Genomic DNA, 18,353 nt, shown 5'->3' on the forward strand with positions numbered 1-18,353 from the left:
AACAAATGGGTACCTAATTAAAATATCTTTGGGTTGGGTAGGTCATCCGAATCATCTTGAAGTTAAAAAACTCACGAGGTGATTGCATTATTCTCATAGTCTACTAAAGCTATTTGTTATAAACTTTCCAAACAAACTTTGTTTTGACAAAAATAAAATAAAAGTGAAACGTAACGCAAAATCTTCCAAAATTGCATCCGAGTTTCGCAAGTCGCGACCCCCTTCTCATTGACTTTGAATACTAATCAGCTGACATTTTCGATGTTTTTCTCCCCTAGAAACATCAATGGAAACTACCGTTGTTTATTTGGTTCATTTAAATTGATTTCAAATGTGAAACCTTCATGCATAACCGCTATTGAGCCACCTTGAGCCTTTTATGAGTTTAAAAAAATGTTAACAGACCACGTTCCGCTACACGTTGATATGACGTCAAACACCAGACGGGTTAAAGAACCTGTTTGGTTTAGATTTTGATTTATTAATTGTTTTATTTATTTAAGTGTAGCGTGGTCAGCACGTGGTTCGTGGCGTTGATCGATAACTAAGGTCGCGTTGTCCAAGCTTGGGCCCTTTAAACCTTGATCTGTTGGCCTTGGTAGGCCTTAGGGCAATGGCAGCGTTTAACTTGTTGGCTGTTGATAATGACTTCCGTTCTTGTCTGCGTTGTTGTACCTCTAAAGTGAGTTGTACCTCTGAGAATGATCTTCCTAAACTTAACAAATTATCACGTTCGGTAATGGCCAGAGTCAATATATTTTTGGATGTCTTCTAAAAACTTGACTACGTTAATGTCTCCATGGAGATTTGGATCTAATTTTGTGGTTTTAATGAATTAAAGATTAGTAATTTTTGGTATCTAACGATTATAATAAATATCGGCCTAGATGGAGCTTGAAATTATTAGTACGTACACAATTTTTTTAAAAGATAACTGGACAGTAGATTATAATTTCAATGTACTATAACTACTGTAAGTAGGTGGACCTAATTAACTATGCAAATATATTGTACTTCACAAGTACATACAAGAGTTCATTAAACCATGAGCACGTTAACTGTAATATTTCAATAAGCAAAAAGTTAACCCTAATAAATTAGAACCAACCATTAGTGTTCTAGGACAGAATGAGTAATCTTCTGGTACTCAAAAAACGGTTACATTTTGTTTGCGTAGCCGTAAAGGATATGTTTGATATCGACTTATTTTTATTAGAACACTGAGACTGTATTATTACATGTTTATATGAATAAACCGATGATCTATGTTAGAAATAGCGAAAACTTTCAAATCTCGATGAATTATGTACATTATGAATCATCCTTTACTGAAAAACAACAGACTGCTACAAAACATATGCATAATACGTAAAACTTTCCCTTCAATTAAATAATATTATTCAGTGTAGTTTATGAGTGTGTAACTAAGAATTTTTATATTACCACCTGCAAAGATTATAAATGTTTATTTGCCACTTAGAGCAAATGTTGAAACACGGTTGCTTTATAATCCATTTATATGAAGAATTATATGAAGTGGTATTGGGTTTCCTACGACCTTGCTGTAGGACGAAAACAGCAGTAGATTTTATCTTTCGTAATCTAGCACTTTAGCTACTCATTGCATGAAAACGTGCTGTAAAGGATTTACATTTATTTTTGCTATGTAACTAGGGAGAATTATAAACACGTGCACCCCTGTATTGTCACACCTTGCCTGATCTGTTTGCGCACTGTTGCCATCAATCGATAGAATAATTCACTAGAAAATGTTAAGACATGTTCCCAAACAGGGAATGAATTGGCTTAAGATAAGGTGCATCTTTCTGTAAAAGCGTAACCCTTCTTGAAAGCCGACCATTTTTGGTTGTGGTTGTTACATGAATGATAGAAATGCCTTATTTTGTATTACTCTCAATTTATTTCTCCACTTAAACTTCAGTATCTGTTGACTCAGCAGCTCAAAACTTGGGCGACCCCAGTAAAGCAAACAAGCAACTTAGCATATCATCGATCCACATAAAAATATTATGAAATATTCTGTCGCTCGTAAAATTTATCGTGTAACCTACATGGGACGGATTTTTCCACAGAAAACAAAATAAGCTGTATCTTGGTCTGATGAAAGTTGTTTAAGTAAACGATGTTATAGTGTGGGCGTGTAACTAGATGGATACAACGATGTTAAAACTGTACATAGTTGCAAAAAGGTTTTATCGACCAGCATTTTTGATGACACTTCACTTTTTGAGGCTCCTATATTTGGGTAGTGAAACAAGTTGTGGTAGCAAAGTAGGCCTTAAGGGTGATCGATCATAAGGTTCAGCAACAATTGACGCGATCAATTCGTTGTCGGATGACCATCTACGACGAGTTCCTCCGTCTGTGGGATGGCATGTTGAGGATCGTAGTTCTGGCTGCACATATGGAGCTGTCAGAAGCCAAAAAATCATGTAAAACACTGGTACTTGCTACTCCCGGTTAGACTGGATGTCGAGCCCAACATAGTTGGTAAAAGTCTAGGCAGATGATGAGATTAGCAGTAAATTATGATGGAGAACTAGTTCTAAATGATACTAAACTTGTGGTATTATTGGTAGGTGTAGGTTATTATTTGTTGATTGTAATCAGAGATGAGCTTTTAGATATCTCTTTATTATCATGAATACTTTATTTAGTAGCGTCTGTATCATTAATTCGTATTATGATGCCTATTTTAGTTAATCCGTCTATATCCTTCACACATTTTGGTGACCATTTGGCATATGGAATAGGCATTTGGCATATGGCTACTTATGGCTTATGGCTACAGAGTTGGGTCCATGCATACAAAACGCAGGTCGTCAAATAACTTTACTTCTGTGAAGTTGGTTACTATTAGGTACAAGTACGCACAGATGTGCAAGATACAAAATGTTTAAAAATGGACAGTGAACGAGCGAATTCGAAATATCGTAGAAAAGTTTGGATGTCAAAAACGAGTTGAATGTTGTGACGTAAATGCAAGAATACATTCACAATCAGCTACGAGTACATTACTATGAACTGTGAGATACCTATTGCAATTGTTAATGAGTTAGTACTTGGTGTTTTGATTAAATAAGGCTATCACAGTTCACTGTTAGTACTATTAGTAGTGAACACTGATAGCAAAATTATATAGGTAGGTAATTTATCACGACTTCAATACAGAAAACTAAGAACGATCTGGCTAGCCTTTTTCCAACTATGTTGTGGTCTTCCAGGCTTCCAGGCTAACTGGTTGCAGCTGTGTACCAGATTTTACATGGAGCTACTGCCTATCTGATTTCCACAACCTGGGCTACCTAATACCCTTTTAATTTCATTTTAATTTAGGTATTGGGCGCTTAATTATAATATCAGATCGATAAAAAAACATTTCTGTATTAGATAGCCCTCTTACTGAGCAAGTTTGTATGGTACTTTTTGTCTGGTTGGGTAAAATTAACGCGGGCGGAAGCCAGCATGATATAAAGTTGTTAAAAGATGTAAAAATAAATGTTGTCGTAGGTAGTGATCCGTTATAAATATAATCTTATCTAAATTGCATCACAGCTGCAATTACTAAAAATATCACTTTAGGCAACGATAACTATCTTCACTATGTCTAGACTTTAGACTGCGACCTTTTGTTTCAATAAAAATGTCACTAGGAGAAGAAAAATCTTAAAACTCTATTTATAGACTTTTTAACTACCATAAATGGTATAGGTTTGGAGATTGTGTGTATGCATTGATGTCTCATACTTTTTCACAAAAAAAAAATGCAATAATATAACTTATACTTTAATACATAACAGGAAGAGAGAGAGAGATAAATTATTTGAAACAATACATGCTTTTAATAATATGAATATTACTTCAATACTCATGTTAACCGGGCGCGGAAGAGGTTGCGATACAAATGCAATCACGGAGTACAGCTAATTTTTATAATTTTATTGTGTCTAATGCGGAGTATTTTATGATTTTAAGTATTTAATTGGCATCTTGTATTTATGTTTTGAGCAAAGATAAAAATCGTAATCAAGCAAAGATAAGCATCTCTGTATTATTCCAAACATTAATTTTGATGTTTTAGATACCGTGATATCAATTTTCGTTGCTATGGCAAACCACAATAAACATTATATTATAGATACTGCATTCCGCCCGCGGATTCACTCGTACCTTAACAAACTAATTTTAAATCTTGGAGACAGAAATAGGCCATCAATATGAGTTTGGAATTTAGAATATTAATAAAAATTAGAGTACTAAACTGGTTTTATAGATCCAATCCTAGAAAATATGTGGATAGTCATAACCACTTAAAAAGTATCTCAGTTACCATAATATCCACATCCTACACCTAACTTGAATAAATAATTACCAATAAATAATAGTTAATAAGCTAATTTGAAACAAGTATGTGTAAAACACTGTGTTAAATATTACAAAAAAATCTTCTTCTCCATTCGAACCGGATTAAACTGGTATTGCTGACCAGAACAAAAATGTGCCCGTGGTTTTTTATTGCTGGCAACATGCTAATTTATAATAATAGCTATAAAAAGTTTATGTAAAAAATGTATAACAACCAAACTTTTTTTAAGGCTGGACTTTTTTCGTGCTCATTTTTGATGCTTCTGAATCACCATTCTTACTCCTAGTCCACTGTTGGATACATAGAAAGCTTCTGTATTTCAAACCCAGAAGAATGCATCATAATGGATTCTATTGAAGCGATTCCCAACTTTCGTTTGATGTAATAAGGAAGCATTTTGCATAACTTCAAATAAAGTCTTTGCAATCTCAAAGTTGGTGAAGTCAAAAAAAGGATTTTACCAATTTCGAATTCATTAACAACCTTTTTTGCTTCATCATGGTTATAAAAACGATAGGAAATTGTATCCATATCCCTCGTATCTTTATCATTTCATAAGAATAAATTTATTTACTCTAAAACGTGTGCTTCAGTCAAAGGCGGTAAGAAATCAATTTTGCCTGTGTTTTTATAACAAATGTGTTTGATTATTAAGTAGATAATTAATCTTTAGGGTCTATTAAACCAGTAGAGTCGTAAATTATTTTTACTGCGAGTTTCCTCGGTCAGAATTAGAAGGTGATCGGTAAAATTCCATTATTGTGTATTGACTTCCTACCCTGATCAATGATTTTAGTGGAAATATCAAATTACCTTGCCTGTATGACAGTACTTACTACACACTACAAACTCATTTGAGGAAAACTATCTCATGGTTCCGTTGCATCAACATTCTAAACTTCTAAATTTAAATCGACGAAACCAAAAAGGCTTACAACTTCCAAAAAGTTTTTAACACATGCGTACTATCTCGTTTTTGAACTGACCAAAGTCCAGAACACGCGTTCCTCTCATGATAGTACGAGTAACAACGTGAATCTATTACTTTTTATACACATCCAGACAAGACTTCGCGCGTCAAGCCCGTTAGGCTGTTGGTTCCGGTTTTAGATAAAATAAACCGCTTATAACGTGTGGGAACATCCGAAACATACTGTATAAAAGCCTATTTATGAATATAGATTTTTAACCAACTTCCCAAAAGGAGGTTCTCAATTCGGATGTTTGTACTTATTTGTTAGCTTGTTCCTTATATTTTTCTACGGGTAATATAAGCAGTATAATATATTCTAAATCAATTAGGTAATAGGTAAATACCAAAAATATTTTCTTTTATAATAGTTTACCTAAATTTTTAGTGAGAATTGATATGTTCTAGTTCTTATACAATGCAGGCGATTTTTGTGGGCAGTAGAGTAGCTAGCTGAGGTGTAGTGCCTATTAGTCTATTTTTAAACTAGAAATAAAAACAAAATGACATTCTACAGAGGTAGGTGATTCATCAGCTGCAAAAAGGTTGGTGTATCAGTCATAACATGTTATATAAGAAGGCCGTCTGCACTTTATTAAAATCTCAAATTACTGGCCAGAAACAAAATACCTATGTACAAGAATTCCTTTTTCATAGATCAAAAATATTTGACCTCATCCGTGCATTTTTTTTTTAATTCAATCTATTATCTTAAGGCTATGCGGATGTATGTAGGTATGTATGTTTGAATTTCATTCATACATTTACGTAATAAGGCTGAGAAAATGAATTATGCAAGTAACCAGTTAACACCTAATTAACACAACAGATATTGAAGTGTGCAAAATTAATTAATATTGAAATTAAGCGATCTAGATGTTTGCTCAATTGAAAACGGCTCAGAGTAATGGTTCTGCTAACGTTATCTGATCGCGTAGAATCCTTTTAGTTTAGAAGATTGCATTGCGGGAATAATTTGATAATTTCAATCTGATACACACTAAGGTAAACGCGGGTGAAGTCGTCATGCCCCAATAGTCGTCAATTAATCTTAAAACTTTTATTATTATTTTCTACTGAACTTAAAATGGGCCGGTTTATATATCAACATATTCTTGATAATATATTGCACAATTGAAATGACAATACGGGGTTTTAACAGTCATGGTGTCTTAGATATGTTATCCGAAACGTGTGTGCCCTAGCAAAAAAGTTTTTTCGTGAGGTTCAGCTGTCAAAAGTGAAACTCAGCACATGGTTTTGTGTTTTGATTTACATAACTACAGTGGGGTATGTGGTATGTTTCTTTGTTTAATTGGATAGTTAAGTTTATTTGCTATCGATGTAATATGTAATTTGGAATACTTTTAACATAGAAGATATATTTTTTTAATGTGACATCTATTGGTACTTTAAAACTCCCATTTGACCCAAAACCCGTAAATTTTAGAATTATTATGACGACTACTAGGACATGCTCAAAAGTTGCACCTAAACTCGTCATAATGAGGATATTTTGTGTTTTACAGTACAAAATGCGAATAAATAGCTAATATCGGGACTTTTACAAAATTGTTAACTCTCTAGAACAAACATTTTTAAGGTTTAGACTAGATTTGTTCATAAAACTGCGTTTCTTTTAAGCTTTTTCTTAGGGGTAAATTTTACTCTGTTGGTTCTAGATGCACGTACACAGTCATGTTATTCGATTCAATTCATATTTTTCTTAATGGTTAAATCCCCTGTTTTCTATAAGTATGCACTTTCTACGAGTGTTTTTTCAGGTATATATTGGCCGCTGTAGCCCTCCGCCATTCGATTAAGATCTACCGCTTTGGGTACAAGTAGGTCTAGCACTAGCCTTTGTTTCTACTACGCTTGGATTACAATTTTTTTGAAAAATTTACTGTTCTTACACTAAGCTTTTTGTTCGAAATAACTGCATTTCGGCACGCGTCTTCCTAACGTGCCTTAATAGCGCCTGTATAAAAATTATGTCATTCAACTAGTTTTGACGCAAAAAATATTAAAATCAGTTTTAAAACTAAGATGACATAGCTTCCATCGCTGTCACTTCTTTGGTAAAGAGTAGGTCATCTTAAGAGGGCCTTTTAAAAGTCATAAAAGCTGTAAATCAGGGGCCCACACACAACATCAGATGCAGCAAAAAAATGAAAAACGCTCTTTTGAGACAACTTTAATGAAATGGTGACACAAAACCGACGATTATCCCTGTATATATACTATAGAAATGAACCCAAGGACAATCTCCGGTTCTGTGCTAAGGTATTGCTAACTATGGAGGAAAAGTACTTGGGCTATTGCGTTGGGAGGGATGTTAGTGGATTAGGATATAGGAAACTATAGGAACTATGGCACCTGGAAAAAAAAGTCGTGGTGGCCTGGTGGGCCAAGAATCAACCTCTCAAGTATGAGGGCGCGGGTATGAGGTATGAGGGTAGTATGAGGGTTCGATTCCAGGCAAGTACCAACGCAACTTTTCTAAGTTTTTATGTACTTTCTAAGTATATCCTGCAATGACACCAATGACTGTGTTTCGGATGGCACGTTAAACTGTAGATCCCGGCTATCCTTGTACATCCTTGGCAGTCGTTACGGGTAGTCAAAAGCCAATAAGTCTCACACCAGTCTAACCAAGGGGTATTGGGTTGCCTGGGTAACTGGGTTGAGGAGGTCAGATAGGCAGTCGCTTCTTGTAAAGTACTGATACTCGGCTGAATCCGGTTAGACTGGAAGCCGACACCAACATAGTTGGGAAAAAAGGCTCGGAGGATGATGGTGATGAGGAGGAATTATGGCACCTGCCGATGACAATGTATAAAATACATGTTAAAATGGCAGGTGGAGACTCGCCACCTCACCCCGGGAATCAGTTGCTAAATCGCAACCAGAGGGCAACAGGTACATGAGCGGCTGAAGGGTGAGGATACCTCGGCGGACTTTAAACGCAGATCACGCGCTCCCTGTCCCTGGTCCAGCATCACCGGCCCACTCACCACTTACCACGAAGCACCTACCCTCCGAGCGGGCTGGTAACCCTACTCTAGCGACTCCACTCTGGTCGGCAAATGAAGGCAAGCCAAGAGGCGGGAGACCTTCACTCCGGCAGGCCGGAGATGGGGGACAGTATACTCTCCCCGGAGCACTCGGATATATAGCCCCGCGGGGTCGCTACTACCTGTCATCCGCCTCAGATGCCCTGTGGGGCTTATTAGATGTTATTATTATTGGGTTTGAACGGTTAGTTGTACCTAATCATATTTTATTTTTTGATGGATACCTTTAAGACAGTAGACAGTTTAAACTGTCTATAGAGATTTTTACAAATGGTAGTTCAGAAGTTTTGATGAATGACAACCTTACCTACATATCTATGAATGTTAGTAATTATTTCGCGGAAAGCTATATAAATGAATGTGGTTTTTATTTTTTTAACCCCCGACGCAAAAACGACGGGGTGTTATAAGTTTGACGTGTCTGTGTGTGTGTGTGTGTGTGTGTGTATGTGGCATCGTAGCTCCCAAACGGATGATCCGATTGTGATGCGGTTTTTTTTGTTTAAAAGGTATGTCAGTCGGGAGTGTTCTTAGCTATGTTTGGTGGAAATCGGTTCAGGTCTTCAAGGTCATCAGCTCGTTTGCTAGATGTGATAGGAATGTTACACGCTCAGTTTACTTGCAAGTATATGTGGGATCTGAAATTTGAAACACTAATGTCTTTTGGAACCGCTGAGCTGGTCTGCTGTTAAGGCACGAAGGTAGGAGACGTAACCCTGAACTGCCTTTTAGTAAACCCATCGAGTTTGGGCTCGTTGAATTTGTCTTGACGAGTTCTCTTCATGTTTCTGATTGACGAGAACCTGATGCTGGAAATGGGATGTGGCGGATGAAACCCCGAAATGCCGGAATGAAACGGATAAACCGATTTATATTTTTGCTGAAAATCTAGAATGTCCAAAGGTTAATCTTTATTATTTCTCAATCTGTGCAATTCTCCCAGAGCCAGTTTGTCATGAGGATTGTTAAACAGCTTCCTTTGGCCGAGATCGCATATAGCGACCCCATCTTAAGATAAAATAAATTAAATGAAAGAAGGAAAAATTAAGGAGCTCCTTTAAAAAGCATGAAATAAAATTAAATTATAAATTTAAAAACCCCGACCCAAAAGTACGCAATAATTATGACAAAAGGTTAAAACGCTAAACCCTATAAAAACAAAAATAACTTTTAACACTACGTAAACTAAATTTTGACGTGTCGGGGGACCGCTTTTTACCTTCATAAATACTTACATAAATCAAATGATACCTACCTAATTACAACATTCGTATTAAAAAAAAACACGTATCTAAAGTAATGAATTAGAGCGGTCCCCCGACACGACAAAATTTAGTTTACGTAGTGTTAAAAGTTATTTTTTTGTTTTTTATAGGGTTTAGCGTTTTTAACCTTTTGTCATAATTATTGCGTACTTTTTTGGGTCGGGGGTTTTTTTAAATTTATAATTTAATTTTATGTGAATACTAGTTATTTTATTTTACAATTTAAATATTTTAAAAGTAATTATTTTACTCGTGCTACATATTCACATGACTGCATCGTTATTATGACTAAGAAATATAACATACTAGCTTCTGCCAGCGGTTTCACCCGCATCCCGTGGGAACTACTTCCCGTACCGGGATAAAAAGTAGCCTATAGCCTTCCTCGGTAAATGGGCTATCTAACACTGATTTCAAATCGGACCAGTAGTTCCTGAGATTAGCGCGTTCAAACAAACAAACAAACTCTTCAGCAAGTATAGATATTTTATAGACTGGTTTTGTGATTCCAAGCGTTTGATAGATAGGAATATAAATTAAAATGCAACCATGTATCTGTTTTATTGAATACCTGCCCTTCTAACGGATTATGACCTGCTATTCTAAATAGGAATTTGGTTTTTTATCTATCTACCTACCTAATGTTTCAAAAGCACAAGTATGCTTAACAAATTCAAGCACAAAAAAATGTACATAACTTGAACCTTATGTTCAAGAGCAGAGAGTTTACATTAGCATTAAAAGTTGACGAGTACTGGGATAATTTGACGAGTATCCGTACAAATCAGACGACTATTGGTACAAATCGCCCTTTTTTTACTTTTGCCTTAATAAGTATATAAACCCATCAAAATGATTAAAAAAACATTAGTTACTTAGAATAATGAATAAATACCCTATCACGTCATGCAAAAATTTTCATTTTCTATTGAATATTTAACACACAGTAGCGCTTCAAAGTCAGTGATTTCCGAAATCCGACGACTATTGGTACGTTTACCTTATAAAGGACTCCTAAAAAAGGCGCCATTTGAACCCTACTAAAAACCTGCCTATTCAATTTACAAGGACATCTAAAAAACTCAAACATCTTAAGAACTGGCACACAAAAAGACTAGCAACCAAAAAAGATAAAACAATAAAGTTTATGTCCGTAAGGAGTTTCAATTCCCAGAAGTTTGTTGACACAAACCAGTTTTGTAGGCCCAAAAATAACTGGTCTATGGATTGAGCGACATTTTTTTATTTGATTGCCTAACTAATTAGAAGGAGATGACATTGCGTAACATTTCGAAAGTATACTAATGGTACTTAGATGGAATATTTTAATGAATGAGCCCATTTTATCAAATTAATGTATCATTCTGTTATCAAAGAGTCTTTGTTTTGGCCCTCTAAACTTATTTATACTCTATGATTGTACGTTAGGTTAGGTAGATGCAGAGAAACGTAATATTGCGCAACTTGTGATATGATTTAAATTGTTCTTTAACTTACCACTAAAGATAGTGCTAATCGAATATTAAAGGGATTTATTTCATAATTGTAATTAATAATACTAAAACGTTTTAAGCGTCACATTTCAATCAATGTCTTGATTCGTTTTCTCTAGGTTCTAAAATAGAGTCGAAGGTTGTTAGACTTTGGACTATTCATAGATTATGTAACCTTTTAAGTATACGTTATACAATGCATTTACTTTATTAGATGTTTATTTTGCAGAGCTTTCATATGTAGGTAAAAAAATTCGTTTCGGAACCGTAGAAATTTTTGTGAAGTATTTAGTAGTTTAGTCAGTATTTTTATTTAGAAGTTTAACGAGATGTATTTGAATATTTCATTTTGCTAACCTTTAAATACTACGTTTTTCTACTCATACATCTTGTTTAATTACAAGTTAAGATGCACTTATTAGACAGATAACATACTTATTAGATAGATAGCATTTTTCAATAATACGGGCAGGCAGTAAAGTAATGTGTGTCTCTATGCATTGTCAATTTTAATAATACCTGCAGTGAACTTGAGCGAAAAGGTAATATTAAATACCTGAATTTAACGAACTCAACATTACATAACTCGTTATATAACAAAATAAATATTTTAACTATGTCATGCATGTCATGGTACCTAAACATTAATAAGTCAAATTATAAAGAAACGCAAGGTATTTAAGTTAAACCAATGTCAATTCTAAAAATACTTATGATTTTCTAGAATACTGCCGCATTACTGAAGAACTGCGATAGGGGCCTGAAATTACCTGCAACAAAAAAAGTATCGATAAGTATTTGAAGGCTGAAAAACAATACATACCTATGTAATAAGAAGAAAGATAACATTTATGTGAAACTAGTTTGCATCAGCGGTTTTACCCGTGTTCGGTTGGAGCTATTTCGCACCAAGAAATAAAGTAGCTCTTCTCGGAACAAGGACTATCTAACACTGAAATATTTTTTCTAATCAGCCAGCTTTGTATTTCCTTTGACAGTTGCGTTTAGAAGAGCAAACAAAATCTTCAGCTTTATAATATGAAATCAAATAGATTAGAACAAAAAAATCTTCAATCAGATAATAAAATGCTCTTCAGATACCAAAATGTCTCGTATGACGTACGCTAAACAGTTCCATACTACATAGCAAGTATTTTTGTGATCTATAAATAAACATTTTATCTATTCGGAATGTAGCTGCAACATATGCAAATAAAAACGATAAATCTAAATGATTCAGAGTCGTAAAAATAATGTGAAACTCCATCTTTTTTGACCACATTATCTGCATGCATGGCATCAGTCACCCGTTCACCTACACATTATGACAACTATATAAAACCTATATAGGTTCCTATATACCTTCCTATTTTTATATAAAAAAGATGCAATAAAACTGTTTTATGACATTTTTGTGGGGGTCTCAATCCGTTGCCTTGAACTAAAATAAAACAGCACTAAGTTGATTCATAGAGCGGTAAACAATCCCACTGAATACGAATTGTATTATGGTCATACATATTAGTGCACTTTTACTACATAGGTCAAGTTAAAATGCCAAAACGTCAAGTAAAATGAGTGATGAGCCATCACACAAATAAAAATCTAAATATTTGCTGAAGCGACTTTCAATAATAACAAATCTCATTATGAAGGTACTTCAAAATTTTGAAGGTAAGCTAATTTAATTTCTTCCGAAAATAAAAGGTTATAAAAGAAAAATTCAATTAAAAAAATCGTTAGCGAAACAATTGTTTTACAGAAAAATAATTTTAGATTTCGGCCATCTTTTGTTGAGCAACACAAAGAGGCACGGAACTTTTGTTCGAGGAAACCACAAAAATTTTATAAATATTTTAAACGCTCAAAGGTTGTCCTTGCATCCGAATATTTTTGTTACAGGACAATAATTCCAAAAATACTAAAGTTTTGGCACGTTATTTTAGGTATCTATAACTTGGTAACAAATCTTATTTAGATACTTAAACAATGTTTTCCGCCAAGGCCCGATTTATTTGACTTGTGATAAAAAATAGGTAAATGCAGTGAATACAAATATACTTATCGAAAAAAGTTGTCAGAGAGAGATGAAATGGCGTGCGCACAGTCCTAGTCGTCGTTTATAAACCCCGACCCTAGGAGAGGGGTGTTATAATATTTAGTTTGGTTGATCTAAAATTGATTTGGCTTTCTCTTTTGTTTTTAATTACTTGAAGCCAAGCCCCCATCCCCAATAAACTTTAGCCATATAAAACAGAGCCACAATAACAAATACAGACAATCAGAGCACACAATCTGTATAAATCTTAACCTAGGGTATTCCCAACACAATAGGCGCTCGCAAACATTAGTAAACTACGATATTTTGTCAACAACTGCGTTATTATTTAATAGGATTTAGATAGTGGTGTAATAGTAGGCTGTACTGGTGTTAAATAATATTGTTTATTTGTAATAATAGTTGTTGTTCTTAAAGGTGAAGAACTCCTACAGTTTAAAATTATAGAGATGCATGCTTAGAAGTTTGTATGCAATTGGAAATCTCTGAGAGGATTATGAGTTACCTACGTATGCCAATAAAAAACCCAAAAACACAGAGGCTACATATTATCCTCAGCGTATTTTTATAATTGGTAAGTACCTAGTAGTTTAGTAGTTTCGGAATCCTCAGCGTATTTTTATAATTGGTAAGTACCTAGTAGTTTAGTAGTTTCGGAATCCTCAGCGTATTTTTATAATTGGTAAGTACCTAGTAGTTTAGTAGTTTCGGAATCCTCAGCGTATTTTTATAATTGGTAAGTACCTAGTAGTTTAGTAGTTTCGGAATCCTCAGCGTATTTTTATAATTGGTAAGTACCTAGTAGTTTAGTAGTTTCGGAATCCTCAGCGTATTTTTATAATTGGTAAGTACCTAGTAGTTTAGTAGTTTCGGAGATTACCCCCTGTTTACAAATAAACTGATTCCCTTATCTTTCATACATGTGTTTACACAAGCCTATACTATAACGTACATACAATAGTTTACTTAGACGACTACGTCACAATCAACCTGATATTCTACATAGAACATTAAAAACTACTAATAAAATATCTACAATCTTAACAATTTTTATGGTTTTATCTTCATAACTGTATCGCAACGGAAATCCTTTATTAGAACAAGTGTGAGTTTCCCCAGTTTACTATAAAAACGTGTGCAAACATTGTGTTTGCCTATTAATAAAGTATTAAAACACGTGTAGGTAGCTTTCTTAGGAGACAGGAAGTTAGTTACTATCTTTTATTGAGTTGTCTAATTGCGGTTAAATTGACAAAATAGGTAATTACTTAATATAATCTACTGTTCTGTCTGCCTGTGACCGCAGTAAATCATTTTTGTTAGACATTTCCATTTCTTAAAAACATATTTATTCAGATAAAGAAAAAAAAAGGAGGCTTGGCATTACCCATAATGATTTTCGGCCACAGCGACTGTTCTTGAGAACATCAGCCAGCTACGGAAGACATTGTTATAAAAGTGCATTTTGTTTCTCAAATATCGAATTACAACCGGCGAAAGATTACCTACACCTTGTTCTCCAAGGCACGAAAAAGAAAGGACTTTCAAAATACCAGCCCTTTCGATTTTAGCCACAACCCCTGCATGCATCCAGCATCTCTTATCTTTGTGTAAAACAATACTTTACCAAAAATAAGGATATAATAACATTTATGCGGGTTCCTAAAATTTTTCCTCTAATATTCAAGCTAATCTACGGGCAAATATTTTATGTTACAAATTATACCTGGAAATAACGTTAAAGGGTTTTTTCCATTAGGAATTTCACAGCCTCAATATTGATCTGGATAATTGCAATACAGACCCTTATTACTGGTTATTTTCCTGCGTAAGATGTAGGTGTACTTGCTTAATACCCGTTTCTGTCGCTTGGGGGATTACAAATGACATTAGTAGGTATGCTTTAAATTGATACCAAAATTCCTAAAATTAAGTAATTCAATCATGTACTCGTGTATAAAAGATGCTATACTAACTTTTACTTAAACAATAATTTATTAATTCGTAGGCACCATATACCAGAATAGGTTTAGAATTTGGCTATCGAAGTGTTGTGTGGAAATAAAAATTACAATAGAGTATCGAAATGTTGTATGGACAGGTAAAATTATAATAGAATTGTTATACTTACTCACTAGTAGGTAGGTATTATAGTAAATTCCAGTAATAACTGGGTACCATGTTTTCATATTAGGCTTAATGACCTTTTAATTAATTAGTTTAAACGAGACGTAGACCTATCTAGAGAGATCCTGACGTCCGCTTTACATAACTTGAAGAATATGTATCTGCAGGTGGTCTATAAAATTGACACCAGAACCGGTAAAAGAACTAAAAATAGCCTGAATACTATTTTATTTAACTGTGGTATCAAAACGAGTTCTATATTATGCAACCTTTATTAAAATATTTAACAAATTCATTCATTAGCAGTCATTATGACTTTTTGAATTTATGATGTTTAAGTATTTCAAGGCGCTCTTAATATCCTAGTTAAAGTACTGGTTCCATATAAGTTTCCTCAATTCGTAATGAGATATTGAAAACCCTTTAACCAGAAATACTGGATTTAAAATATTATCCTTTGAGTAAAGCAAATCTAGTTCATGAGTCACTAGTAGTATTATATTTAACCGTGGACTGATTTGAAGTATCCTTCATCGACAAATTACCTATAATCACTAATGCATTAATTCACCATTATTTTCAAAATTACTCAATTATCGATATTTTATGACGAATTTACCTGTCTCCAGAGGAAAATGCAATTTAAAAATTATATGTAAAATTTATCAGACTTTAAACATTTCTTTAGCACCATCCTCCAACCTCCGAGCCCTTTTCCCAACTATGTTGGGTCGGCTTCCAGTCTAACCGGATGTAGCTGAGCGCCAGTGCTTTACAAGGAGCGACTGCCCTATCTGAGCCCCTCAACCCAGTTGCCCAGGCAACCCAATATCCCTTGGTTAGACTAGTTTAAACACTTTTTTAGCAAAAAAAAAAAATCAGCTGACACCTTTGCATCTGCATTACAAAGTACTAAAACTATCCGTTATTGTCAAAAAATACATCGTAATTGAATAATTACCTATCACTAATTGCATAAGATTATCTTACATACCCATACCCATCTATTACATAAACTCGACGCTAGTTAAAAATCCATTATAATTAAAATACACTTTTTACACTTAATCATTCAACAAGCAAATCCCTTTAATTATACAGACATCAATTAAGGTTGAATTCCGCTATTATTACAATGTAATTGATTCATCATTCAAAAGTTTAGTTCACAACCAGCTAACCCGTCTGTGGTGAAACCAAGAACTTAATACGTAGACAGCACGGAGGTAGGAAATATTGCAGAGATGACACGAAGAAGGTAGGTCAGGCGCCTTCCCGTAGAACTAGAACTGACAAGGTTTTCTGTAAAGTTAATCTGCCAAATCTGTCAAAGATTGGTCTTGATTGATCGCTGATTATATTTTGAAAGTAATGAGCAGGTTCCATAAAAAGCGGGTAAGGACAGAGCTAGTAACGTTCCTCGTCCCCTGAAACTTCGCATTTTGGCGTTACTTTCTTAAGCGATTTTGCATTATGACAACTCTGGTAGTCATTTTGTTCTCCATGGTAGAGAGAGTATTATTGTATCAAAAGGAATTATCTTGGAATCAAGAATTACTTATTCAAATGGGTACCACAAAGCAACTGATTGACAAAAGCTTGTAATTTTGGTGAAAGAACTTCATTAGTAGGTTTTCGGTTTAGAATTTAGAAGACAAAATGTTTCTTTATCTATTTATTTATTCTGAAGTTAATTGCCTTTCTCCTTTTCTCCGAAAATACTATCAATACGATAAGTAGTAATTCTGGATAAAATAAAGACAGTAGAATCTTCGTCCTTGAAATTAGTACAACAATGTCTATTAAATTATAAGACTAGATATAATAGCTATTACTATAAATGCATATGTTGTTTTATTTATTTCTCGGTCTAAAATCTAAATGGCTACACTATCATAATCATATTTCATATTTTGTTGACTTTTCGAAATGTTATCGCATATAATTTTCGGTGCGATTTCATATAATTATATACCTACGAGCAAGGTGTAAATGTCACCTAAGATAACTATATTATCCATAGAATTATAGACTAACAATTGTCAATTTTTGAAAATGTGATATATCTGGAAAAGTTTGCGAAAATATATACTGTTATATAAGAAAGAAATAAAAATTTTCCTGCATTTTTTTCCAACATCCAACAAACGAGTTCAACTTAATTCTAAGAACTCGACAAAATTGACACTCTTTCTAGAAATTAAGAGATAAATCGAGAAATAAATTATACCAATTTCAACAACTACGAATATAACAAAGATAATATGCTAATACATTTATTTCTGTATCAAATCAAATTGCATAAATATTACGTATATTTCAAACAAACGCGGAACTATCACAAATAATGAAATCCCTACTAATATTGTAAATGCGAAAGTAACTCTGTCAGTCTGGCTGTTACGCTTACACGTCTAAACCACTGAACTGATTTTAATAAAATTTGGTACAGAGATAGAGTTGACCTTGATAAAGAACATAGGATAGTTTTTATCCCGGACTTTCGAAGAATTCTCTTGGAAACGCGATATAACCGAACTGTACGCGGGCGAAACCGCGGGCGGAAGCTAGTAACTTATAAAGAACAGTATAAAAACCTAGGATTACTTATTTTCATTTTTTGTCTTGCTTGCAAATAAATATGTAGATAAGCGTCAGAACTATGCATAGGCATTATACTCACGTGCATTTAAACGTCACGCATGCACAAAATGCTGACAGTGTAAACAGCCTACTTGGTATGTCTATGTAGATTTCATAATACTTAGGCATTTATTGAATATTATGCACTTTATTTTATTGATTGAGTACTCTTACTTTGCACGTATCTGTGTTAGAAGCGGACAGTGGTTTAGTGTTCTAAAATAACGTTAACAAAAAAAGACTTACCTAAAATCAAAAGTGTTGAACGAAGAAATCAAATAAATCTCAATATTTAAACAAAAAAATTAAATGAATATAATAAAATATAAAAT

General features: G+C 34.0%; 1 protein-coding gene across 8 annotated transcripts in view; it reads right to left on the reverse strand.

The window, feature by feature from the left end:
* Kcc (kazachoc) overlaps nt 1-18,353 on the reverse strand; it is a 466,160-nt gene that overhangs the window by 285,960 nt on the left and 161,847 nt on the right. The gene's annotated exons all lie outside the window — the stretch shown is intronic.

This window comes from Helicoverpa armigera, chromosome 3, assembly GCF_030705265.1.
Source record: "Helicoverpa armigera isolate CAAS_96S chromosome 3, ASM3070526v1, whole genome shotgun sequence".
Lineage (NCBI taxonomy): Eukaryota > Metazoa > Arthropoda > Insecta > Lepidoptera > Noctuidae > Helicoverpa > Helicoverpa armigera.